At 37.9% G+C, this 26,645-nt stretch overlaps 1 protein-coding gene across 1 annotated transcript in view; it reads left to right on the top strand.

Annotated features, from left to right (window-relative positions):
* GREB1L (GREB1 like retinoic acid receptor coactivator) overlaps positions 1 to 26,645 on the top strand; it is a 161,396-nt gene that overhangs the window by 394 nt on the left and 134,357 nt on the right. The gene's annotated exons all lie outside the window — the stretch shown is intronic.

Genomic DNA, 26,645 nt, shown 5'->3' on the forward strand with positions numbered 1-26,645 from the left:
TTCTTTTCTCTGGAGGACGTGCGGGTGTTGCTTTCGCCTCTGCCGAGCAGGTTCTCTTTGACCCAGTTGGAAAGAACGGGGCTTGCAAAAGCAGGGGGGGCGTGTATCTGCCGAGGTTGGAAAGGGTTAGAGAGGCACCCAAGCAAAGATCTTGGCCTGCTTTAGCCTGCTGGGTCCTTCCCGTGAAGAAAGCATGTCAGATTCGCTACGAGGAGGCGGTTCTTTAGCCTGAAACCTTCGCTCCGTCCTTCGGGAATAATTATATATTTTTTTTTAAAAAAAAAATGGCTTTGCCGGCCATCTGCCAAAATGAGGCTTCGCCGGGAGGGCTGCCCCTGGCCATTCAGCTTGTCAGTGCAGCCCGAGGAGGCGGGGGCACTCGATCGATCTTCAGCCGTGGCTAGGGGAAGAAGTGAGTGGAAAGCTTTGGCCAAAGGACGGTTGAAAGCAGTCTCCTTTTCGTTGTCTCTTTTGCTGGACGCCTTGGTTCCTTTGCAGAGATGCTGCTGTGGTGACAGTTGACAGCCTCTTCTCACCCAAGCGGGGTAAGCCGGAGGAGGAATGAACTGGGAAATCCCGCGGAGTCGGCGGTAGAATTCCTCCCCTTCGCAGCCTTTGCTTCAAAAGTGCTTAGGAGTTGTTCGTTTTTTCATCCAATAATTCATTCAAAATTTGTAGGAAAACAAAATAGCACCGTGAATTGCTGAGGTTTGTAGACAGTACACGTTGTAAAATATATTAATTGTGCCCTTTCCAAATTATGGGTAGTAAAATTGATTTAGGGAGAGTGCACTTTCCTAATTATCCAAGTCTATTGTTGCAGATTCCTTGCCAAAAGCGTTGTGTGTTTGTACAATGCTTCTGCCCGTACTGAGCTGCTATACAGTTTATTGTGTTTTCATGGGATACTGAACCTTACCTTAATTGCACAGCAAAACACACTAGGATCAAGATGACTGTGTTAGTGAAATTTAAGAAGATAATTCTAGTATATTTTTTAAGTATTGTTCCATATTTTAATACCCCCTTTTCTGCAATCTTACAAAAGTCCCTGACACAGCAGGCAGGATCATTTATTGATTTCACACAAGGTGTTTAAAGCTGCATCTGTTTAAACAATCCTATGCTTAGTAAGAGAATGACTTGCTTCAGTCTCACTTGTGTATGTTTCTAGAGGAAGGCTGGGCAGGAGCAGGTCACATAATATAGTTACCATAATCAGAATGTAGCCATTTGTGATTTATTTAGTAAACATTGTTTAAAGAAACGGCTTAATGTAGTGTGTTGCTTGAGAGTCACAACACAGTCCTACACTTGTAAACTGTGTTTAGTCATGATTCTGATAATATGTAGTAAAGCAAGTGTTCCACAATGCATTATACTATAGTCAAGCAAATCACATTTTAGCCTCGTGCATTGTATGAATCCACAGGCCTGTGAAAGGGAGCAAATGATCGTGCTGTTGTATCATGCTGTTGTAAGACAAAGTCCACCCCTTTTGTACATTTGTTGTGATTCCACACATACAGAAGGGATGAAGTTTATGGTGCAACACTGCTTTTCCATTGTGGCAATACCCTTCAATCTTGTAGATGCTTCTGACTTAGCCTATGTAATAAGACTGTAGTTAAAATGTGTCTGCAGAAAAATAGATACTTTGAGCAATAATTGAATAAATCATGGTCAGTTAATTGTGGGTAAGGATTTTGTTCAAGTTCAGCTATTGTCTGAAACACTTTCGTTTAAAATGTTGTCAGTGTAGGATAAAAGCCAGGCAGTGGCTACTTTTATAAAGTAACTGGTTGTTGATACAGCTGTTTGATTTACACATGTGAGAGAAGCCAATTTACAACACAAAGTGATCTGAGAGTAAATCCTATGGAACACAAAGATACTTTTCCCCCCATCTGGCACTTAACTGTGTTGAAAGGGCCTCTTATGAAGGCACAAGAAGTTCAGAGATGTTTACTTTCAATTAAATAGGCTGAAAATTACAGACCCAGTGAATAATTTATTGCCATTAATTGGTGTTTATATGCACTTTTCTTTTTAAGATTTCTTATTTGCTGTTCTTTTGTTTTTATTGTTCCTAGCAATTTTTGTTTTTCGCTCTTTTCATATTTCTTTTTGATGGGGAGGAAACAGGCTACTCATTTTAAACACTAACAATGAATTTAGGGATAAAAAGGAAAGACAATTAACAGTGCTATGAAATGCCAGATCAGTGTATAGTTTCCAGGTTCTGAGCCTAGATCAAGATGCTTACTAGATTTCTATGAATGACGAACAGCCTACATAAAAACCAGCTGGGTAACTTTGGGCCAGTCGCACACTCTCACATCACAGAGATGTTGTGGGGAAATGTAGAGAAAGAAGTGTCAGGCTTGTTTGCTGCCTTGAGTCATATATGAAAATAATAAAAAGGGATAAAAACAAACAAAATCATGTAAAAAATAATGTTCAGCCCATCCCCTCGGGGTTCTCAGTGAAATGCAAGCAAAGACTTAAAAGTTGATCTTGCCAGAATTAATTTCAGTAAGCTCGAACTCACTTCATTTTGAATAAGTTGGATCTCAGCTTTCGTGATCTGGAAAAGATAACAGGCTTTGTACAGGTAATCCTCAACTTATGACCACAATTGAGGAAGAAATTAAGCAAGAAATTTGTTAAGTGCGTTTTGTCCCATTTTACGACCTTTCTTGCCACGTTCATTAAGTAGATCACTGCAGTTGTTAAATTAATAACATGGTTGTTAAGTGAATCTAGTTTCCTCATTGACTTTGCTGATCAGAAATTCACAAAACCCCGGGGATCACGTGACTCCAGGACACTGCAACTATCATAAATACAAGTCAGTTATCAAACATCTGACTGTCAATCACCTGACCATGGGGATGCTGCGAGCCACGGACTACCTGTAGTCTGTCCATATAGCTCTCCATTTCTGCCTACCTATTCTGGCTATTTTGAGGATTCATACACAGTGCTTATAGTACCTGCATCAGGGTTAGTAGAAATGGTAATGGCAATAGATTTAAAATGAATTTCTTCACCAGCCCTTTAAGATCTGCCTGGCTGACTCGGGCTTTTTGGCCACTGAACAGCCACTTTGGTAATCAAGTGACAAGAAAGAGTGGCAAGAACAGTCTAAGGCAGGAATCTCCAACCTGGGCCACTTTAAGCCTGGCGGACTTCAACTGGGGAGTTGAAGTCTGCCAGGCTTAAAGTGGCCTAGGTTGGAGACCCCTAGTCTAAGGGGTCTCTGACAACTCATCACAGGCCAACTTGCCTTGGCCAACTCGCTATGGAACAATTTGCTGTGGAACAAGAATTACACTAATATCAAAGAAATATTCAAAAAGAATCATTAAAGAAAGGATGCCAAAGGAGGGACAAAACAAAATGTGAATGTTAGAAATTAAAATATTTTTTAAATTATTTTAAATAATTAAACTGAACTGTTGAATTGTCCCAGAGTGAGTTGGCCATGGAGAATTGGCTGTGGCGAATTGGCTGCTTTGACCCATTCTGCAATCTAAGTTGTGGTTCTGGTTGTTGTTGGTTTGTTTCTTTCTTGGACTGTGTAATCATTGTTGTAATTTTAACCATTTTAGTTGCGTTCATATAACGGCTAAGTTACAGAATAATCTACTGGGGACCTTATCCTCTCTAACAGCAAAGGACTGTTTTGGATGATATTTTGCGCTTTACACTAGACCTGGCAGCCCTGGGTGATTTTGTTGCTAACATGTGAGTACTTTTGTATCCTGTTGATTTCCATCAGACCTTAGAATCTGGAATGAACCCAGGCAATCAATATGATCATTGTTAAAAAAAAAAATCTTACTGATAAGAGCTGTATTATTTTCCTAGTGCTCCAAGGACTTTGGGGGCAATTAGTAAGGAGAATAACTGGAATGCAGTTAGAGAAAAATTGAACAGTTCTAAAAAACTCTAGCTAGAAACAATTGGGAAGCTTACGTGACAATGGACAGAATGGTAAAGTTGTAGTTCTTGGCAATGGGTGTGTTTGCGTTTAGTGGAATTTGTACTAAATATAAGGATCCTTTTTTATTTTGGCCTTCAGGCAGATTCAGTTATCCTTGGAAACCAATTGTAATAGCCTTGCAAGGCACGTTGCAGATAAAATTACCTTTGTTTGTCCTGGTATATTTGCAGTATGCTGCTAGAGCTTGGTTGGTCAATAGTTTGGAGGAAGAATTTCAGTGTCTGAAGCTGAAAATGTGCTGGTTAGACTCTTGGAAATAACTGGCTAGATCTTGACAGTAAGGAATTCTCTTTCAAGGTAGGGAACTGTCTTGAGGAAGGAGACATCTGCTAAATCTGATGTTGACATGAATAGTTAAAATCTTGAGCTCATTCTTTAGGTCTCATCTCTTTATTGCTGTGAAGTTCTTTTTTTATGGTGGCACACAAACTCTAGAGTAATTTTCAGGGTATTTTTTAACTCACTGGATTTTTATCTTCTGCTTTTTATTCACCAATCACTAATCACCATCACTAATGCATTTTTTTAAATTTCAGTAGGGCTTAATAGAAAGTGAAAGTATTCTTAGCTGTTACTTAGAATTAATTCCATTGAATTCATCCAAGTTTCATTAAAGTGCACTCAAAATTTTTGGTCTGATGATCTACTGCTGAATATACCTGGGTTGAATTTATACACATTTAATTGTGTGAGAAAAGAGTAAAAGGAAATGTATGTGTAAGTTGACTGTATATGAGAAAGTACAAGCATAATTAGAAGCCACCATATTGTGTCACTGAAGTGCAATTTATTTCATTTATGCTTACATGCATACATACATATGTGCCATTTATATGGGCGCCCAATTTATACAGTGCAAATCTGATTGGTATACAAAAAAAAAAAAACCAATAGAGGAACCCCCCCACACACAAAAAACAGGTAGTGTTTTTATGTTAACTGTTAATAGGTGATTTATTAAATGTCTGATAGATATTTATCCTGACTGAAATGTCTAAGGAAAGTCTTTGCTGTCTGCTGCTACAAGGTCAAAGTTAATTGTATGGTCCGGGTAGGGGTGAGATAGAAAACATTTCAGAAAATAGATACCACCATGGAAAAGGCATATCTCTTAGCCTCCTATTAGATTACATTGTTTCATAGAAGAGACCAAGTCTTCCTCTCAGCTGGAACATATGAGGTAGTAGATGTCATTGGAAAAAGGTGGTCTCACAAATAAACTGGTTGTGTTCCATGTAAGCTTTACAGCACATTTAATTCACTCAGAAGCCAATAGAAAGACAGTACAACTCAGAGAGTATTGTTGTCGCCTAGGCATATTAAGGAGTGCCCATATCTCCTTGCAATGCTATGTTTTGGACCAAGCCTAGCTTCTGGATGGTCCTCAAAGACAGCCTACAGGTAGCAGTCATTTCAATAGGGATGACTAAAATGTAAGTGACTATCAGGGATCTTATACTTGATCTAACACGTAAATTTATAGATAATAACATGATATTGGATTGAAAAGAAGGAAAAAAGTTCATATATTTGGTGATGCCTTACTTCATTACTGTTTGGGGGATTGAACCTTAGTAACACTGGTACCTTTTCCTTATCCCGCACCTTCATGGATATTATTACACAAGGATACTTTCTGTCTCCCTTCAGAATTTACATGGGACCATTGGGAGAACAGATTAAATTCCATGAGTTGCAGTATCATTCATTCACTGATGATACTGACCACTGTCTCAATGAGTTCAGATTTGAACAGGACTCTGTGTCTCCTAGTGTGAGCCTGAGATTTTTTTTATCAAAAAGATTATGAGTCTCTTGAAGCTTAATCCTGATAAAACCAAAGTATGGGTGTTAAGCAGAGGGAAGCATCTAAGAGAACTGATACAGAAAGGCAGTGGCATGTAATTCTTGGAAATCCATCATAATCGTAGAGGCTGGTTATCACAACAGATTGTTCTGTTACCATGACACCTCAGTTGTATACTGTGGTCTGGAAATGCTTCTGGTCATCTGAGGCTATTTAATCAGATATACCGGTACCTTTTTCTCTCAACAGTTGAGTGGGCAGTGACAGTGCACATTTGGTAGTCTCCTGTGTTGGTGTATTGAAACTGGTTCTCCGGTGAACCTGTTAGGAAATGAATCCAGGAACTGCATGCTACACAAAATACAGATAGTCCTTGACTTACGAACACAATTGAGCCCCAAATTTTTGTTGCTAAGTGAGGTAGTTGTTAAGTGAGCTTTGTTCCATTTTACGAACTTTCTTGCCACAGTTGTTAAGTGAATTACTGCAGTTGTTAAGTTAGTAATGCGGTTGTTAAGTGAATCTGGCTTCCCCATTTGCTTGTCAGAAGGTCACAAAAAGGGATCACATGACCACGGGACACTGCAACCGTCATACGTATGAGTCAGTTGCCACGTATCTGAATTTTGATCGTATGCCCATGGGGATGCTGCAATGGTCCTAAGTGTGAAAAATGTTCATCTCATTTTTTCAGTGCCACTGTAACTTTGAGTGGCCACTAAACGAACTGCTGCAAGTCAAGGACTACCTGTACAATCAAATTTCAGTTCTATCACTCTCACGGTTCTGGAGCTTTGTGCACTTCTTCTGATTTCAATTGTTGAAGATTCCACTAACTTTATAAGGAGCTCTCATTCTCTTGAGCCCTGCCTTCTTATTTTATCTCTGCCTAGTTCCCCAAGCAAACTCAAGTGTAGATTCTGTGCTTAGATGCTCTCATGCCAGCAGTTGGAATGGGCAGGAGTTAAGCCCCTTTCTTCCTTTTCATTTGAAATTTTGCATAGTTCAGGTTACATCTTGTGCTAGCTAGTAGAAGTCATGGAACAAAATGCTTTTGGGATGGGAGCTAGGAGACTTATATTTCAATTATTCATCAGTTGCTCAATTCAGAATCAAAAGACCGTGGTATTCTTTTTCAGGTAAATTCAATAACTAGATTAAAATGCACATTAATGTATGCCCTGAGTTGATTGTGTTTATCAGAGTAAATCAGTTGTCGTTTAATTTTTTTGATATCACTTATTCCTAGATAATGCTTAATAATAGATCAAGCATCGTTAAAGAGAAATACAATATCACTGAATTGAATGGATTTATAGCAATGTTGGGAAAGCTACATAATATTGCTTTCATAGCCTAAAGGTTTTGCCATTGGATGCAGCCTTTTTCTACTAGCATGCCTGTTTTAGAGCTCTCCTGCTTGCCAGAATATAGAGGTGGAGGGTTGTAATCTTATGAGTACCTTTTTGAATTTATACATGCTATTAAGTTGCAATTAAAGTACAGCTGAAGAGCTGCAAAGTATCTATCTATTCCTGAGTTAAGGGCTTATAATAATTTTTCATCCATTACAATGCAAATAGCACCTAGACTTATATACACCACTTCCTAGTGCTTTAGAGCTCTTTCTAAGTGATTTACAGAGTCAGCAATAATGATTTGCTGAGGGAAGAACTAAAACCTTAGCTTGATTTTATGTAAATCAAGTTTGAATCCACCCAGAATCGTTTTATAGTAAGTATAGCAGATAAATCAATCAAGAAATAAACAAATAAAATTGAAAAAATGAGATTTGTAGTTTATAAATTAGCCTATCATAATTATATAGAAACATTTTTAATCAAAATACTTTTAAGAATTGTCCCTTATTGTTTATTATATGAACTCTCTTCTATTCACTTTGAACTTTATGAATTCTCAAAGATTTCTCAAAGATAATACACAGAGATTTGACCAAACCATCAATTAGTTCTTCACTATCTTAAGATGCATTTTTAGTTCTAGACACATACTCCAAGCTCTAGAGATTTGTTTACTTTCAAAGTGAAGATATAACTATTGAGCGTGTTTCTGTCCATTTTTAGCACCAGTTCTGTCCCTTCATAATTTCTTGGTGGAACATATTGGGGGCTTTTGATGGAAAAGAGTTGAGTAGTTTTGCTTTTATTTCATGACCTCTTAGCATTTCCTCTTCTTCATTAAGCAGCTGGTATACTGTTCCTTCTCTTTTTATTTGAACATATTAAATGACACATTATTTGTTAACTTAGCTGATTCTGAGTTTTTCTTTCCTACTATCTAGTCTATCTAGACCAAGAGTCTTCAAACTTGGCAAGTTTAAGTTTTATGGACTTCAATTCCCAGAATTCCTGAGCTAACATGACTGGAGGAAGAATTCTGGGAGTTGAAGTCCACAAGTCTTAAAGCTGTCAAGTTTGAAGACCCCTGATCTAGACTAACTATCTAGTGTAGCTCTATTCTAACTATCTACGGTATATTGCTGCTTTATTACTAGATTCTCTTTGCATTTCCGGTATGTGTTCTGTTTTGTCTTTAGTTTTTCACCAAGCTTTTCATATAGTACTTGTTATGGCTGTTCTCTCTTTATTTAATCCTCACAGTATTGTTTGTAATTATTTTACTATCTCTCACTTCTTTAGGTATTCCTACCCTTTTGGAGCTCCCTTTTGTCATTAGCTACTCTCATGACAGTATCTTTTAATTGCTCCAAATTGATTTTGAAGTCCAAGATACATGTTTGACTATGCTCAGTTTTGGATTTAGGAATTCCAGCATATTTGTTCAAGGTTATTGCATCATCAGCTTTCTTAACTACTGGTAAATCTTTCCTGTAAATTAATGCAGACAATGGTAGTGCATGAATTTAGTCTTTATTTGAATATGGCCTTCAGTGAATGTTCCACAGAGGACCACATAGATTTTATTCCAGAAAAATTTATCAAGTTAGTTTTACTAAATTTTTATGCCTAAATTCTTTTAACACGGTTACAAATTTCCAATATTTGCAATTTTGTGTGCCTTTCTTGTGATATGGTCATTTTTGAATTTTTGTTTCTAAATATACACCTATTTTCAAATAAAGTTTCAAAATATATTTCTCATATGCTTTCCCTAATGCTGTACATTTTAAGTTACAAATTGCATTATAAAATTAAGGAATAACTTAATATTTTATTTTGTACCAAGTTTGGGAAGTTTGAATTGAATAATTCCCATTACACTGTAATCTAATAATTCCCTCTCTGTACCTAAGTGTGAGAATATAAATATAACCTTCATATTTCCTCTTTTCGGAAAGAAATCTTGGCAAGTTTTTAAATGAGAAGAGCTGTGAGCAACTTAGCAGATTTGATGTGCTGTTTCAGGAGAGATTTTCAAGTTCCTTTTACGGTAGTTCCATGATTATTAACTTTGGCATATTGGGGATTGGCTGGATTCATACATTACGCTGAGCCATAAGGTGTTCGCTTGTTTTGGGTTCATAATGCCAAAAGTCAACAAACTGTAATTAAAACATGCCTGGTTTAGGGTTAGTCATGAACCAGACATGTGTGAAAGCCCTTAGTAACTGATTCCTAAAATGTGATTACGGTACTCAGAAATTCTTTAGTAAATGTGCTCAAGGCTGCAGCTTAAAATGCTATTTCTCCCAAATCCGAATTTTAAAAAAATCTTTACTGATTCTGAAAGCTTGTAAATATTTGTACAAATCTTTGTTATTTGCAAAAAGCAGTATCAAACCATAATTCAATGGGCTTGTTGAGAACTCATTCATTATAGTCAAAGGCTATAGCAGCACTGAAGCTCTTCAATTCATTGATATATGTCTATAGTGAGTAACAATGAAGAAAATAGAAAATGCCACACAGTATATGCTGCTACACATACATTTATTAAATAAAAAGAGCTTTATTGCTTTAAAGACTTTTTTTTGGGGGGGGGGCATTTCACTGTGGCTACTATTTTCATTAACTAGTACATGATAAATTGGTTTGTGTGTTGTTGAATTACAACTACAGATGTAGTTCTTTTTAAGCCTCACTTGTCTGGCAAGGCTTCTCTGGATGGAAGGTGAGAGACAAAGCTGCCTTGTTGAGAGTTGTTGAGAGTTGTTGCTACCCCCCTGCAGCTCTGAAGTGCTTGGCATGGAGGCAACTAGCCATAAGGTGTAGCTGGCAAGGCGTGTAGTGGGGATGCTGCCAGGTGTTTTCCTTTCCTGGTTAAGTTTTTGAAGAATTATGGTGGTGCATTGCCACTGCAGTTGGTATCTGTTTCTGTCCCTTAGTGGGGAGGAGGTGTTGTCCTCCTACCTTGACTAACAGGTGTCAAGTCCAGGTAGACCTTTTGAGAAGACAACCTTGCATTACTTGTTCTGCTGTCCCTTGCTCTCCGGGTGTGGTAGTTGGAGGGAAGCCGCCAGGAGAAAAGATAACAGAACAGAACAGAACAGAACAGAACAGAACAGAACAGAACAGAACAGAATAGAATAGAATAGAATAGAATAGAATAGAATAGAATAGAATAGAATTCTTCATTGGCCAAGTGTGGTTGGACACACAAGGAATTTGTCTTGATACAAATACTTTCAGTCTACATAAAAGAAAAGATGACACATTGCAACCAGTGTGTGTTTACAACTATCTCAGCCTCCTATGGTCATCTGTTCACAATTTGCGCGATAAACAGATTCAGTGGAGAAACCAGAATTAAAATCGTGCATCACAGTTATGTGATCTCTTGCTAAATGATCACAGCGAAAATGAGGATGTTGTGTCTATGATGGCCCTGTGATATCTTGCTTATGGCCATGTTGCTTAGTGCCAGAGTTGCTAGTCCCAGTGATGGCTATAAAACGGGGACTATCTGTAAAAGCTCTTTGAGAGCTGGGCTTTGTCATCAAGCACAGAATTATTATATTGAAGTTTGAAAACGAAAGAAGACGATAGAAAAGGTAGAGACTAGAGTTGGCAGGCAGATTGGAATCCTGGGGTGGGGTGGGGGTAGAGGAAGGGGTGGCAATATTTATATTTGTATGATTTAAAGATCCAGAAGTGACTGAGATCATATTTCTACCACTGACATCAATTTATTGCAGGTTCTAAATGTTTGCTTGGAGTATGGATCAGTGCTTTGTTTTCTTATTATAAATGCACTTTCACTTTTCAAAAAAGAATTCCTCTCTTAAATTAAAAAAATAAAATAGAAGAAAAATATTTCTCTTCCCCCTCCCATTATGGACAGTAAGAAAGCTGTTGCAAAAACAATTTTGGTGGCTGGTTAATCTAGCTGTATACATTTGGAAGAGAACATTTTGTATTTTGGAGCAAACTTCAGCTGTCTATCTTTTTGGCACAGCTTGTGACCAAGAACACATTCTACCAGTTCTTTGAACATAGAACATTGGCTGCTTATATAGGAATTTGGTTTCCCTTCTTCACCCTCCCTCTCCCCACAAAATATTTCTGATTGTGACTCCTTTTGATTTCCCTTTACCACATGTACACGGAGGACATTTGAAGCCTCATTAGTATTTGGTGCTTAGAAAGCAGATTGACTGAAAGTTGCCAGAAAGTTGATTGACTGAATCTTCTTGGTCTGTAGAAGCTCTTTAATTCTGTTGGTGCATTTGAGGCCAGAGTCTTATTTAATCTGTGATATGACAAAACAAAGATGGTTTACCTAAAATTCGTTTCCAACCTCACTGTAAAATTGCATGGAACAACTTGGACTTAAGAGCTATGGACTTTAGCCATACATAAGGTCTGTATATCTGCTAGTTAGGAAGATGTAATACATGGAAATTGATTTTTGCTAGTTTATATGAAACCATTAGACTGTCTGTAAGTTTCCATTAAGCTTTTTAAGTTCATAGGTTTTTACCATCCCATACGTTCCTTTTCAACAGCCACAGTTGAAACTGGTTCCCAGCAACAAGTTGGCAAAAGCACTTCCTGCTGAGAATGTATACTGGTATTGTCTCCAAGGAAAGAGCTACTTCAAAGTGCTCCTGGTACTTTGAAATAGCACCTTCCTGAGAATCAGATGACATCACTGATGGGTGAGCAGGTTTAGGATCGGAGGTGGATTTCACTTTCATGGTAGTTGTTAATTTCTTTCATTGCACTTCAGATAAAACATAGAAAACATATCCAGGTCTTACCTTGCATATATAACTTTTTTTAAAAAAGGCGGGCCTATTTTTATTTTTTATACAAAAGACCATATTTTGAGTTCTATGTATTTTGCTTTAAATTTTCAGTGTGTTTTAAAATTTTGATTCTCTTCAATGAAATATTGCTAATATTTTTTTTGACTAACATTTTCCTGTTTCTCTGTTCAGAAATATAATTCTACTACTTGGTCAAATTTTAAATTATTCCAAACATTCCCTATATGCAGTTCCAGCTGTATCGGAATACAAATCACATCATCTAGTTGCATCTAGAGTTATGATGAATTGGATCAACATCTGGATTTTTCCTTTATAAACATAGACTAAATTCTTTGTTCTTATTGAATGATGATGGTAAGTGGAATCAAATTCTGCCATCTCTTTGATATAAATACTAAATGTTGGTAAAGGTATTGCTTTAATTACCCTAGTGGTTATGCAGAGGGTAGCTCCATATTCAGCCCAACCTCCCTATTAGTTCCCATTGGCTATTCTCTTCGAACATATGTTCGTTGCAGTTTGCTACAGAACAGCCTATCTCAACCAATATTCTAACTATCTGAGTATAAATCATACCATTTACTTTAGGATGATGGAAATTATATCTGGTTGGGTCTGGTTATGTTGCAGAATACATCCTATAATAATTGACACTTTTTCATAATAAATGCTAAAGCCTAGGCACTCATATTATGTGATAAGAAGTTTTTGAAAGACATCTTGGGAGGTTTGTCATGCTTACTGGATTTTTTTAGCATGCTCTCCTATTTTTGGGAACTTTAATCAGCAGCTAGAAAATTAAAATTAGTTAATTTTCAGATGGCCTTGTTGCTATGCAGAAGAGTTGGCATGAGAGAAAGATGTTGCTGCTGTTCATTTTGCTATTACGTTTTAAATTATTTTTACTCTGCTCTTTTATCCATAGCTTAACTGTTTTCAGTATAGAACAAATGCAATATAACTGAATGTAATCATTACTGAAACAAGATATAAATTAAACCAACACACTCTAGATAAAAATGCATTTAGAACAACAGGAGATAAGACAGTTCAGCTAGATTTACATTGTTGCACAATGATAATATTGGTTTTGGCTTAGTGTGTTGTGCAATGCCTGACATTGTGGCTTGTAAGCATTGACTGCTAGATTCAATACACAGTGGTGAAGCAAAAGCTATCTTAGCGTGCTGTTTGAACTTAGCTATTCGGTTAACTCCCTTACCTTGCTGTATTCCACTATTTCATGTCATTTCCTATAGCCCAGCTTTGCCGTCTGACACTTGAATGCTTATATAAGTAGTTTTCAACTTAAAAACAGTTCATTTAGAGACCAAAGTTACAATGGCACTGAAAAAGGTGACTTATGACACATTTTTCAACCTTCACAGCATCCCCATGATCATGTGATCAAAATTTAGACACTTGACTCATATTTATGACAGTTGCAGTGTCTTGGGATCATGTGATCATCTTTTGCTACCTTCTGAATCACTAGGGAAGCCAAAATTCACCTAACAACCATGTTACTAACTTAACAAATGCAGTGGTTCACTTAACAACTATGGCAAGAAAGATAATAAAATGGGGCAAAACTCACTTAACAACTGTCTTGCTTAGCAACAGAAATTTTGGGCTCTGTTTGATCATAAGTCAAAGAGTGCCTGTACAACAGGGACTTATATTGTACAGAAGTAGATGGACTACTCCCCTAACCAGCTATGTAGTCAGCTCCATGAAAGAAATCTAACTAATTCTTCCATGTGTAAAAATAGTTCAGAGTAAATATGATTAAATATCTGGATAACTTAAACTAGATGTTTGTTAGTTCAAACTGAGTCTGAAACTAGAATGGGTATAGACTGCAAGAGTCTACACCAGTTTATTGGTATCTTCCTACTTTGCAGCTATTAAAATCACCAATACAAGAAGTAAATTGCAATTCTGAAGTACATAAGTCGTTTTACTGCCATTTAGAGCTAGGACTTCTTTTTAAATAAACATTAATGCCTATAAAGTGAGTTATTATGACATTTGATTCTGTTTATTGTACTAAATAATAGTTCCTTGTAATACCTTGCTCAGGCAAAACACAAAGCAACTGGAGCCCAAAAAATGAAAGCTCTTTTTTAACTTGGTCCTCGTGAACACGTTCTCTAAATGTTTGATTGATGTGAGCAATTTTATTTTCAAGCTAAGTGTTTTAATCTAATAATACTGGCATATTTCTAAGCACTCCCTTCTGGGTATTTCCTTGGTTTTTGTTAAATCACAAAATGGAGTAGGTGTTTTTTGTTTTTTGTTTCTTGATGATAGCTAAGAATCAATCTTGAGTCTAGTTAATTTGTCACCACAGTGCTGCATTGCTTTCCCTTGATGCAATTCTTCAATGTTTTAGCAATCTTCTGTGGAGAAGATTGCTGGCACAATGGATAAATATTTCAATAAACATCTCAATCATTCAAACTTGCATTAAGCCTTTGATAGAGGATCAGTGATATTAAAATATTACATTGTGATTGATTGATGTATATTTTATATTTTAAGTTCTTTAAAAGCAGAATTTTTCATCTCAGGAAGACCTTTAGTTGTATGAGGCCTGTGTGTGTAACAGAAGCTAATTTATATTTATATAATAAATAAAAATAAAGTTACTCTCCTGATTTTAAGGAATGGATCCAGGATCTGAGTTAACTATTTTTGAAAAGTCTATGTGTGCTAAACATGAAAAGATTATATAATATGTTGCTGTATGTATGGCACAGATTTAATGATAAACTGAATTATTGAATTCATTTTATATAGGTTACATTTACTATAATTATTGGATTAATCTTTTGCTGTTAAGTTTTTTTTACATTTAGTTTATTTTAATCATTATAACACGTGTAAGTTTCTTTTTCTCACAGTATAATCATACATCACATCTTTGGTGATGTTGACTTTTTTGTATGCTTCATTATTTTAAAATATTTAAAAATATATGTTGGTGGATAACGGACAACAAGGTTCCTTATTGAACAACCACCCCGCCCCGCTCTTGGAGTTATCTGACACTTGGGGGAATGAATAATGTCGTTTGCCCTTCTTTCTCCCCATAGTTTTTCTATCTGGAAGTCATCAAAGCAATTTACGTAAGTCAGACATTAGTAAATAGAAGTTATTGTGTCTACTTTCAAGCATACAGGAAACAGAAAAATGCATAAATTGTCATGATGGCCTTAGAACAATTGTTGTAAAATAAATGGTGTATAGTCTCTGCTGTTTAGAATTTGTCAAAGTATATGAAATTATAGATACCTCCAAGGGTGGGATTCTATTGGTTCAGCCCGATTCGGCCAAAGTGATAGCTCCAAAGATCATCTGGGAGTGAACCAGTTCACTTCAGAGATCAGCTGCTGGGCCCACCCGCCGCCCCGGCTCCATGTTGACCTTTATTTCTTGCTTTTGACGCTTAGCTGCATCACGTGGCACAGCGGATTGCCGCGCATCAGCTGTTGAAGAGATAGGGAGAGTGCAGGAGTGCAGGAGGTCAGTAGGAAAGCCTCTGTGCATGCGCAAAGCACACCCACCAAGCCACGCCCACCGAACCAGTGGTAAACCAATTTGAATCTCACCACTGGATACCTCATGCATGGAATTGGGAGAATATATCCATGCTCCTTTGCCAGTATGTGCTTTGGTGAAAAGTTTCTAGGTTATTTTGTCTACAATATGTTTGTGTTTTGTTCTTTTTGAAAAAAGTTAAATTATGAAGTTGTCTACATTATTAATTTATAAATTGTAAAATATGTTTACTAATGTATCCGTTGCATCAGAATCCAGACTTACTTTGTCAGAGTGCTGCTTAATACAATGAAAACCTAAAATCAAGAATTTCAAATTTTCAGTTGAAGTCAAAGTGAAATAAAGTCCATGAAGCATTATTCTTCAGGTCAGGAAAAAGGACATTTGCTTTCCCAAACATTTGCAATGGATTTGAAGATTATACAAAAGATTGCATAGGGAAACAAATTTATCAGGTTGTGCTGCTAAACATAATGCTCAGTTTTTCTTGGACAATCATTTTTTGTTACTCATAATTCATAATGACAACTTGCACCCAGATCTGTATGTGCACACAGTTCTTTCTCTGAATCTTTTGAAATAGTTACAACCTGTACATTTCAGAAGTCCTCAATTCTTTGTACTTTTCATGCTCATAGACTGAGCGATGAAAATATACTGAGAAAAGATTTGAAATCAAACAGTGGTCAAATTAGTCCTTAACAAGTCCTTTTTATTGTATGCATACAATTATGATTTAGGATATGCTGAGCCACCGAGTAGCCAATTAGATTGCTAGAAAATTGTGTGGATTTATCTATTAATGACTACAATCAGATGGTGGGATTCAAATAATTTAACAACTGGTTCTCTGCCCTAATTACTGACTGGGTAGGCGTGGACGGGTGGTTATGTGACTGTGTGGGCGTGGCCAACTCGACGTCACTCATCACACCCAGCCCCGCTTCCCAGCCACTCTCCCTTTCCCCAGGACTTGGGCCTATATGCAACACCGCCAGAAATGAAAGAGTTAACCCACCCTCACTTTCCTGGGGCAAATGTGCCCCCCTCAGTTAAAGGATGGGGGGAGACCAGCAAAGCATTCTGCTCCCATCACCAAAGAAAATTAAGATATTGGAGGCTGAGATTATTAAAAAGCAATATATTGTTTAACATAACAGCCAACATTTCACACCTGAGGTGGCAGAGGCAATAAATCCCATTGATTCTTCAGAAGCAATTTACAATTAAAGCCCATTTGCACCCCAAAAATAATAAATAGCAGAAGAAGAAGGATTGACAATACTTCTGTGCAGGCAATTCTGAATCCAGCTTCTAAAGCTGGATTAATTCTCTTCCTTCCTTCCTTCCTTCCTTCCTTCCTTCCTGCCTGCCTGCCTGCCTGCCTGCCTGCCTTCCTTCCTTCCTTCCTTCCTTCCTTCCTTCCTTCCTTCCTTCCTTCCTGCCTGCCTGCCTGCCTGCCTGCCTGCCTGCCTGCCTTCCTGCCTTCATTTTCTAGCCATTTTTGGGCCATTTTGCGGGTTGTTTTTCAGCTGTTTTTTGGTCATTTTCAGGCCATTTTTTGGGTGAAAACCGGTCCAAAAAACCAGCCGTTTGGGGCCGATTCTTTGGCCGTGTTCAGGGCGTTTTTCACCAGAAAATGGCCCAGAAAATGGTCAAGGGCAGGGCCAGTTAGTTGTGGAATTAGCCAGTTTACTGAACTGGGCAGAATTTTAAAAACCAGTTTGTCTGAATTGGTCCGAACTAGCTGAATCCCACCTCTGAATCGGATGCGTTTTCTCACTGTTGTAATATGCCCTTGTTCAAGGTGGCATGTTTTTTGCTGGGGAAAAAGAAGTCATTTGGACATCTTCAAGGCCACTGTGAGGAATATTCTACATGTAAACAAATAAAGTCACTTGGATTAACGTTAGCCTTTTGAGGTAATCTAGACAAGAAGCACAACCAGGAGTACTAGCTGCATCTTTATTGTACGCTTATGTTAATAGAATCTTGCAAGCTTGAAAGTATCTCTCCTTCCTTCACTTTTATTCCCCTGAAAACTAGGAGGATCCTTCTGAGACATTTTCAACACCCTTCCTTGTGTGGACTTAAATTTTATTTATCAGACTGTTGTCTAGATTGTTGCTCTTCCTTCTGTGTCCCAAGATCGTTCTCGTATTATTATAGATTGGGAATGGAAGGTGTTGTAATAGTTCTTCTCCTTTCTCCACAGTCAATTCCAGTAGGTACTGGCAGGCAGAAGAGGTCAAACTGAATTGTGGGGTACTGGAGAACTTGACACATTGTCCTCTTCTGTGTAAAACATCTACATGAAGCCACCAAGTGAGATCTTCATTAATAAGTTAAGCATCATCAATATGTTGATAATATCCTGTTTTATATCTGGATATAAAGAAGCCAAGCGAGAAGTCTGAGGTATTGTGTTAGACCAGGGGTGTCAAACTCGATTTCATTGAGGGCTGCATCAGGGTTGTGTTTGACCTCAGGAGAGCCAGGATGGGTGTGGCCAGCTTGATGTCATTTGTGTCGGGGGCACCTGTGGTGGCCCAAGCACTCTGCCAGTGTGTGTGGCCCTTGCAAGCTCTGTTTTTGACTGGGACGGCCTCCTGCAACCCTCTGCCAGCAAAACAGAGATCAGGAGGGCTGTGTGTGGCCTTTGCAAGCTCCATTTTCAGGTGCGATGGCTTCCCACAACCCACTCTCAGTGGAAAAGCTCCATTTTTGCTGGCAGAGGCACCGCAGGCCGGTCCTTCACTGTTTCCAGGGTGGCCTCGCGAGCCAGATCTAAGCACCAAGACCTTGAGTTTGACACCCTGTGTTAGACAGTAGAAGGCTGTCTAGGGCAGTACCTGTCCTAGAAAGCTGACAGGGTCTGGATGGGAAGGATCACTCTTAAGACCAAACAGGACTGAGTGGCTATGTGTTTCTGGTTCTTCTGCTTCCAAGGTTTCACTACCTTTAGTTATAGAGAGTAGCAATCTCCCAGACAGAGCTGGTGTACAATTGGGAGAACTTTCTAGAATTGCAATTTCTTCTGAAATAGCGTATGACAGTCATTGCATGGGGGGACTTTGCCCAGATTTATCTGGTGTGCCAATTGTGCTTTTTCCTGAACAGGAATTCTTTCTCACAGACTCCTGCCATAGTCACTTCAGCACTTAAATTATTACAATGCACTTTACATGAGCTGCCTTTGAAGAACACCTGTAAATTGCAGCTTGTTTGGAATGTAAAAGCATGGATGATCCAAGGTATACTTTATACATCTATGTAATAACTTTGTTGTGCATGCTATATTTCAGTACCATGAAACCTACAGAAAAAAAGCTAATTGTGATCTATAAAACCTTTCATAGCCTCTCTGTCCAGCTAGTAAAATCTGACAAAGTAGGTATATGCCAAGTCCCAATTTATAAATGTCTCATCTGATGATATCCAGGTGACATGCCTTCTCTGTCATAGCATCTGCCTTTTGGAACACCATTCCCCCAGTTTCAAGTTGTTCCAGCTCTTTTGTCCTTTGATTGGGCTTGAACACCTGGCTCTTTCCCCAGGTGTTGGGATAGGGAATATGTGCCTGGGGGAAAGGGGGAGTTTTATTAACACTTTAATAGTTTAGGGTCAGGTTTTTGCTTTCTTCGGCTATTTACAGTATTAAATGTTCTTTTTAACTTATTTGTTGCCAGTCATTAGAGTTCAGTGACCTGTCACTACAGTGAATAAATAAATTCAGAAAGTTTTTGATGAATCTCAATTGTACTTTGGCTGCTTTCGCATTTCATCCGAATGTTAGGGTCTTTTAAATCCTGATTTGATGAATAAATAATATGTTTAAATAAAATCCTATTCTAACATCAAAACAAAACATTATAGCTTTGCTTAATAGATGAACATCAAGGCTTGATTTTTTTAAAAAAAAATCAAGTTGCTTCTAAATTACTAAGCTTTTCCCATAGTTTCTGGTTCTCTGGATAGTTAGCCTCCATATTAAAAACTACCTGTAGCATCTCAGTTTATGAAAATCAATAATGAACTCTCCTGCAAGTGTTTTATTTTCAGTGTTACTTAATCCAAGTAAGTCTCTGCAAGATTGCAGCTCTAGTTACAATTGTGTGGGTTCCTTTCCTCAGTTTTGAGACTGGCCTTCATTGTTTCCAAGTGCAAATGGTGAGTGCTGACTAACTCTTTATAACATTAAGAAAGGGAACAGCTGCCTATCAGGAGAATTAGATTACATGTGTGGGACACTGAAATAGGTGGGTAGCAAACTATTTCCACTTGTTAATGGCATAAGAAAAGAACGTGTGGAGGAGAAAACATATTTAATGATATTTAAATATATTAACCATTCTGCCCCAAAGAAAGAACTTTTTATATCAGTTATCAGTTAATATCTGGCTTTGATAATATAGTGAAGGAAACTGTTTCCTGATATCTGAATATTTCCACAAGAATGCTTCAGTTAATAATTTTATATGTCTGGGTGCTATAAAGAACTCTTAAAATAGTTTTAAAAATCAAGAAAAGATCATCATAATTAAAAGATCAGTTTCAATAGTCTGTAAAACTTGCAACTATAAAAATTTTATTAATTATTTTAAATTATGAATATAGAAGATCAAGGGAGTAGGTTCTAAATTGGAGAATCTACCTCAAAAGCCAGGTTTTTATCAGTTGTTGAAGAAGAAAGAAAAAAATATCAAATTGCAAGGAATGTCTTACCATGAAGAACATGTGAATTAGTGTCCCTGAAGATTTCTACATGGATAAATATATAGTATTCAGAAACCTTAAGAAGCAGAAGAAAGCAGATAAGGTCAGATCAAATGTCTAGCCTGTCCTGTTGCTAAACTGGCATACTGTTGCAGGCATATTGGTACTGCTGAAGTTAGTGGATTGGTAATAGTCGTAATGACTAGTAGCCATTGTTCTCTGTGAATCTATACACTTCTTAAGACATGTAAGTTGCTGACCATCACTGTGGAATAGCTTCTTTTTATCTGTCTTGAATCTCCCACTTTTTAGCATCATTAATTTTGGCTATTATTAAATTTTCTATATGATGTATGACATAACTCAACATTTCTTTCCTGCCTATTTTGCCAGTGTTTCTGAAAGGTTTTCTGCATAACACCATTATACTATATTTCCTCTCTCCAATCATTCCAAACTGTATGAAAGCTGAAAGTTGAATTTTCATGACACAGGATGAAGCCAACCTGTTTCCAACACCATGATCCAATTAACATTTTTTTTCCTAGCTGACAAATGGGAGAGGTAAAACCTAATTGGCCAACTACATCATGAAATAAAAATTTGCCATGACATTCTCCATATTCTCTGTAGATACATTTTGTTGTTCATATTTGTCATGCTGTCACTTTTGAGTTTAAAGTCCCATTGGGATGGAATATTGAGTCTTGCAGCCAGGAGTTTAGCAGGAGATCATAGCACCACAAAAACAATCATCTTAGGCATAGCGACATATTTGTCACTACCATTGATCAGCCACCCATGGAAATGTGCTCCTGAAAAGCACAGTAGAAGGATGCGGTGGCACTACTCTGTTGTAATATGAAAGAGAGGGGGGGGGTAAGAAATCACATAAAGCTGACATGTAGCAGGATGAGAAGGCATTTGCTTGGTGCTGCTATGGGACACTCCTATTCTTCAGAGATCTGGCCCCTTAGCCAGTCTTTTGTTCCATTTTTCCTTTTGTGTCCATCTGTTCTCTTTTCCTTCCATAGTCAGGTTGTAGCAAATGTTGACTAACAACTTCCTGGCCCTCAGGATCTGATAGCTAGTTTGAGTCAAGAGCCAATACAGACAAATGGACCAGTCACAAGTAAGACAGTGTCCCAAATTTTTAAAATTAAAATTAAAAATCCAGTTTTATTCCTATTTTAAATAAAACTAGTTGGGAGGGGGGTGTTAAACAAGAAAAATCTAAATCAGCTCTCCAAACATACCAAGGACAGTTTGAGAAGGAAGTCTTGTGTTGCCTCCAGAGCAATGCAAAATAAGCTACTTTGAAGAGATACTAAGTTAACAAGCATTGAGTATTACTACTTTTGCTCATAGGAGGTCTTTGCTTCTTCAATTTAATTGCCTATTTCTGTTTTTGTTTTTGTTTTTTGCTGCAGAATACAGGTGCTCTACTCAAGGCCCTAAAATCACATATTGTCCCTGAAATACTTGGAGGTTTCCCACAAATCCCATCCAAAAATTGCTTCCAAATTATAATTTAGACAATAGTGTCTTTTTCCACAAAAGTATATCTAAGTGATTTTCTGATATCTTATGGTTTAATAGTTTGTTTGAATGATACTCACTCCAATCTGAAATATTCCAGTTTATATCTTTATAGTTACTGTAGCAAAAACTAGATCACAATTATGCTACAAATTGTTACTGCAATCGTTCATATAATGTAACTGGTCTTATAGATGCATAGGGTCCTTTTGATTTAATCTGTGAGTTCTCTTGGTAACTTTGAAAACCTATTCATATTTGGTGTTTAGAGCAGTGGTCCCCAACCTTTTTTGTGCCAGGGACCAGTTTCACTCAGAAACACTTTTTCAAGGACCGGGGGGGGGTCCGAGTTTGGTGGTTTGCTTGCAGACGTTTCATTATCTGACTAGGTAACATCTGATGTTGTTACCTAGTTGGGTAATAAAACGTCTGCCAGCAAAACCACCAAGTTCAGGGAACGCCAATTCCTGCTCATTACAACCCTGAGCGACAGATAGTCCCTGCAGGACGGCTGAGAAGCCTCGCCTCTCGGCCCTGCCTTCATCAGCCCCATCCCTCAGGTGTCTCCTCCCTCCCTCAGCCTCATCCGTCAGGTGTCTGCCTCGTTCCTCTCTCAGTCGCTCTCTCACTCCTCCACCAGCCCAGGAAGAAACTGCTTCAAAGAAGCCGGCAGGGTGGCTTTTCCTGTCGGCGCAGCTTCCCCGCCCGTTCACCCCCACCCGCCGCCCACGGTTCAATCCTCCGTTCTGCCTGCCTGCCTTCGTTTCTGGTGGTTTCGGAGCACAGCTTCTCCGAAGCGCCCGTTCACCCCCCCGCCCTGCCCCGCCGCCCAGCGGTTCAATCCAGTGCTCCGTTTGCCTGCCTGCCTTCGTTTCTGGTGGTTTCGGATCCTCCGAGCGCCCGTTCACCCGCCCGCCCGCCGCCCGCAGTTCAATCCAGTGCTCCGTTCTGCCTGCCTGCCTGCCTGCCTTGGTTTCTGGTTGTTTGGAGCAGCTTCGCTGAGAAAAAGAGGCGAATAGTTATTATTCTCAGCAAGCTGCTCGAAACTACCAGAAACGAAGGCAGGCAGGCAGGCAGAACGGAGCACTGGATTGAACCTGGATTGATTGGCGGCGGGGTGGGGGTGAAACGGTGCTTCGGAGGAGCTGCGCCGACAGGAAAAGCCACCCCGGCTTCTTTGAAGCAGTTTCTTCCTGGGCTGGTGGAGGAGCGAGAGAAGCGACTGAGAGAGGAATGAGGCGGGAGGAAACCGAAGCCACTGAGCCAGAGAGCAGGACAGGCTTCGGTTGCTTCCTCCCTCCCCCTTCTCTCATTTGTGTCCTTGATCCCCGATCCCAGCAGCATTCACCGAAGGCGAAGAAAGCCACCATTTTTTTTTTTTTTCCTTTGCGGCCCGGTACAGAGTGCTCCACGGACCGGTACCGGTCCGCGGCCCGGTGGTTGGGGACCCCTGGTTTAGAGTATTATCACGTAACAGATGTAAGATAAGATTGCAATTGATTGGGTAAGGGAAGTTAGAATCACCATGAAGCTCCTTTCTGTATGTTTGGTAGGAAACCATAGGCAATATCTTTCTACTAGAAGATAAGAACAAATAGCATATTATCTTCTGCTGAAGAGTTCTCTCATTATTCTATTATAGCTGTATAATAAGAAAAATAAGAATAAGCAAAAAAAACTAGAACAGATACAGGATCATAATCAAGGAATGATTACAGATACAATGGTATCTATGTTCAGCTGAAGATATTTAGATGGAAATCTGTGTCAATTTGTATTTTACCAGAAACGTACCTGAAATTACAATTTTGAAACAGTCTATGAGCTGAATCTGCAAAAGTCATGAATTTTGCATGTCAAGTTTTCAAATGTCAGTGTATCAATTTTTGTCACACTATGTGGTCAAACCAAAGAAAAATATATTGTTAAATATATTACGTTCAACTAAAAGTTTGACATTCATAATAATTCTTAGAATGGCAATAGCAATCAAAAGTAAAATTATTTATAACCTGTTTGCCCTTGATTTTGTTTGGAGCATATAGAAATGGATTTTTAAACCATACTGTTTGCTATGTGAAATATAACTATGGCTTTATTTTGTGTGTTTCAAATATCCTGCTTATAATTTAAGTAGAATCTTTGATTGTACATGAACAAAATACTAAATGTGATTATATCCAGTCTTAACCTTGAGAAATAAAATTGGCTCTATTCAGCAGATGTATTAGAAGTGCCTAGGAAAGGTAATGCTTTCGTGGACCACATGTTGTCAAGGCCATCTTCCTTGTGGTTTTTTTATTTGACCATATGTTTGGTACTCAGTGCAAGTTTTCTTTTGTCTAGAGATTCCGACGCCTTTTAGTCTGAAATATCTGACTATCAGTAGATAGAAAGTGCCTGCGTGCATGCGCATGCATGCCTCAATGTGTAGTATTACATTCAGATAGGGAGAACAAGATTTGCAAAGGTTTATTTTACATTCCTTTTGAAAAGTTAAATAATGTGAGAGTGGCATAGCAAGAGGCCCTCATTTGGAACCAAGGTTTGGCTACTGTTAAGAAATTGATATCTTTCCATCACACTTTTGGGGTAAAGATAACTATTAAAAAATTTTTTTATTGCAGGTCACTCATGTGGCTAATTTAAATGTGTCTCTTTGTAGTTATCCACTTGTATAAAACAAGGTCAGCAAACCTGTTTGCTCTTTCGTGATTCTAATCTCAGTTTAGCCAAAGGGCTTTTACTACAAAAACTCTCCTCTTTTTGGCTTCTCTCACCCTCATGTTTTCTGCCTAAGCAAAGGGGCCATCATATTTTGTTCAGAAAAAATTATACTGTTAGATTACTGTGCATTGCTCAGTTTTTCTCTTTCTGCTGTTTTGCTGCTTTCGGTGTATATGCTGTGCATTTTGCAGACATTTTGGAGCTATTTGGTTTATCCCACAAGAAATTAGAAAGGTTAAGGCTGCCAAGAAATGATAATCTCCTGTTTCTTGTTCTGCAGCTGAAATACAAAAAACAGCTGGCAAAATTCTGGTAAAGATTGGGGAGAATTCCTCTCTCCTCTTCCCCCCTTCCCCTCTCAAAAGAAATTATTTTATTAGATTGCCTTGATTAACAAATTCCTTATAAGTGCTTTATTTTTTCCAATCAACCTACTCTATTATTTTGTGAGTAAATTTCAGAATAAAAACGCACCTACTTACCACATTTGAAATTATTATAGACTCCTTTTCGATGCTGGTAAAATATTTTTTTTATAATCATCCTTCAAAATTATACTGGAGCTCTAAATCTGAGCTGTATGATCATTAAATGATGACAAAGAATTATATATGTGTGTCCTGAGTTCCTTCTAACAGTCTTTCATATTTCTGTACTGCTTGGCTGGGTACCAGATTGCTAATTTATTTTTTAAAAAGAAGTAAAATGGCTGTTTGATTAAATTGTTGTCTGTCATTTTTTTTCCAGAGTTCATTGAGTTTGAATTGAAACTAAAAGCATAGGATAAGAAAGGGAAAGAAACTTGAACTTTGGGATGTTGTAGATATGGGTGAATGGAATCACTTATGGGACAAAGCAGTCTATATTTTCACTTTTGTTGCTTTTTAAAAAAAATGGATCTGGTCCATGTTGTTGAAACTTTATAAATAGATAAAAGTTTGTAGACTACAATACACATTTTCAAAATCACTGCATGGTTTTAATATTTGCTCACCAGCTTTAAGTAATTAAGATTCTAACTCTGATTAGATATATTCACAGATGAGCTCATCTCAATGCTTAAATCTCACTATCTTAAGGAATGACATTGTTTTCCTACATTAAATCAGAGAGAAACAGAGGAAATAAGATGTAGTAAAAGACTTATGCCTTCTTTAGCTTGTTGCTTAGTAACAGAAAATGCCTTCTAAGCTTATTTTTGTTGTGGAGGTGGGGTGGAGATGGGAGTGAAACCTGAATCAGTCACCATCTGTCCTGAGTTGGTTGGCTTCCTATTGAATTCCCTTTTGTTTCTCTCAAACAATTGGTTCTCTTTAGTGCCTATATACCATTCCAAGTACCACTGGTGGTATCTTCCTCACTGCTTCCTTCAGTAACAATGGGTAGCTGTATTTTAATGCAGATAATAATAACACTCTGCAATTACAGGAGGAAAAGACGGGAGAAGCAAGGTGATTTCTCTATAAAATATCTTATCCTCATAATAAATTATTAAGGAGAAATTAGGAACAAATATAGCAAGTCCATCATTTGTAGAAATATTGAAATTATTTTCTTTGTAATTTTTTTTAAAAAGATAGTCACATATAACAAATTTCAGATACTTTTTTTTACAGAATGAGGCTTAAATTCCAGATCCACAAAGCTGAACTGTAGATACATAACTATAGAAGCAGGACCTTTTATATTTATCTTAAAAGGGGGCTGGCTGAATGTACATCTATGTGCCTTCCATGTATATTGGTGTCAGAACTCATATGGATCGTGTTAACTCAAAATTCTGAAAAATGTAAAACCAGCCTATCTGAAAGGCCCCAGTTTGCCAAGCAATTGGGGGTGGGTGGGATTACCATTAAATAAGAGTAGCTGCTACTGGCTTAGTATTTGCAGCTTCCTCTAGTAATTTCAAAACAATGTACCATATGTTGGGCAATTATATGAGTCTAATTTCTGTTCCAAAAAATAAATTAGTATCCCTTGAGAAAACGTTTCACTGAATTTGCACATTGTTTAGCGTTGAAGTGTTGCAAAGTAATTACAAATGTTTCTAGGCACTGTTTTTTAGTATTTTGAATCTTTAAATTGATTTC

Source organism: Notechis scutatus, chromosome 3 (assembly GCF_049901735.1).
Source record: "Notechis scutatus isolate UNSWTSFEM ecotype Mainland chromosome 3, rNotScu1.2, whole genome shotgun sequence".
Taxonomy (NCBI): Eukaryota; Metazoa; Chordata; class Lepidosauria; order Squamata; family Elapidae; genus Notechis; species Notechis scutatus.